Source organism: Chondrus crispus, genomic scaffold (genome assembly GCF_000350225.1).
Source record: "Chondrus crispus Stackhouse genomic scaffold, scaffold_22, whole genome shotgun sequence".
Lineage (NCBI taxonomy): Eukaryota > Rhodophyta > Florideophyceae > Gigartinales > Gigartinaceae > Chondrus > Chondrus crispus.
This window is the reverse complement of record NW_005179111.1, coordinates 31,067-32,548: the sequence shown is the minus strand read 5'-3', so window position 1 is coordinate 32,548 and position 1,482 is coordinate 31,067.

Here is a 1,482-nt window from a genome sequence, read left to right as displayed (position 1 = left end):
GTCGAACGGTTCGGACATCGGAGGTCGTATCCGTTGAGGTGCTTGAGCCTGAGGATCAACCTTCACCTCGGCTCGCGCTTCCGGGTCCGTCCTCGAGTTGCGCACCATATAGGATTCCTCGTATTCCGCGCTCTGTTCCCGCACCAATAAAGAGAACTACGCATCGACTTTCTGCTCAGAAAGCGGCTGTTCTCGCGGATAAAGAGTTTAAGCGTGAGCGCAAGAGGAATCGTAAGGTGTGCCCGCGATATAAGCGGTATTGTAAAGTGTGCGGCGTTAGTGGCAATAGTGCGAAGGCCTTTTACGACCACATTCAGTCTAGGTCTCATCGCATTCAGGTTGCCAACGCTAAGGAGACTCCGCGTTGTATCCCTTGCAATCGCGTCTTTGAGTCTCACGGGCACCTGAAGTGCCACGAGAACGGTGCCGCACACTTAAAGGTAGTTTGTGAACAGAATAGTTAGGGATTTCTTCCAAATAAATTCACATATCTGTTCGCAAATTTCTCCTAGTGCAACTTCATAGTAATCATATCGAATTTCTTAGACGGGTGGGCTTGCCATTGTGTTGACTATCGGTTAACGGCTTGGGATCCCCGAACGGATTTTCGAATACTTGAAGTTTATTTGCACTAAAATGGAAGATCAAGGAGGAGGAGGATCCATCAGAATCGACAAACTGACGGACTCCAACTTCTACGTGTGGAAGCAGAAAATACAACTTCTGCTTGCTCTACGTGATGTTGACCAATACATCGTTGAGGGAAGAGTTCCAAGTGAGGAACACGCGGAAGAGCGTAAGAAGTGGATCAGAGGTGACAGTAAAGCTAAAGCACTGATTGGTCTCTCCCTATCAGATGAGCATCTTGAGCATGTACGTGGTGTTGATACTGCTCATGAGATGTGGGAAGCTATTGTCAACGTGTTTGAGAGGCACACTTTGCTGAACAAACTAGCTGCACGTCGTGAGTTCTACACTGTGAAGATGCTTTCCGGTGAAAAGGTGCTTGCATACATCAATCGTGTCAAGCAGCTGGCAGCCATCCTCAAGTCAATGAGCGTAAACATCGATGACAAGGAGATGGCCATGGCAGTGCTCAACGGTCTGCCTGCCCGTTTCGAGGCTCTCATCGTTGCACTTGATGCTCTCGGTAATGAGGAAAAGATATTCAGTTCGGACTTTGTGAAAAGTCGTCTGCTGCAGGAAGAGCAACGAGCAAACATGAAGTCTAGCTCCTCACAGACATCGGCTCTGGTTAATCGTGCCCCGAACAATCGGGACATAAACGATTACAAATGCACGAACTGCGGTCATACAGGCCATACGGCAACCCGCTGCTGGGGAAAGGATTTGAATGGGCGTCGCCCGGCTCCTCCTAGCGGATATAAACCGCGTATGTCTCAGCGGAAACAATCTGCATTTGTCACACAGAAACCTGATCCCGACACTTTCCAGCACACTGGCGGCCGCTCGAGCATGCAT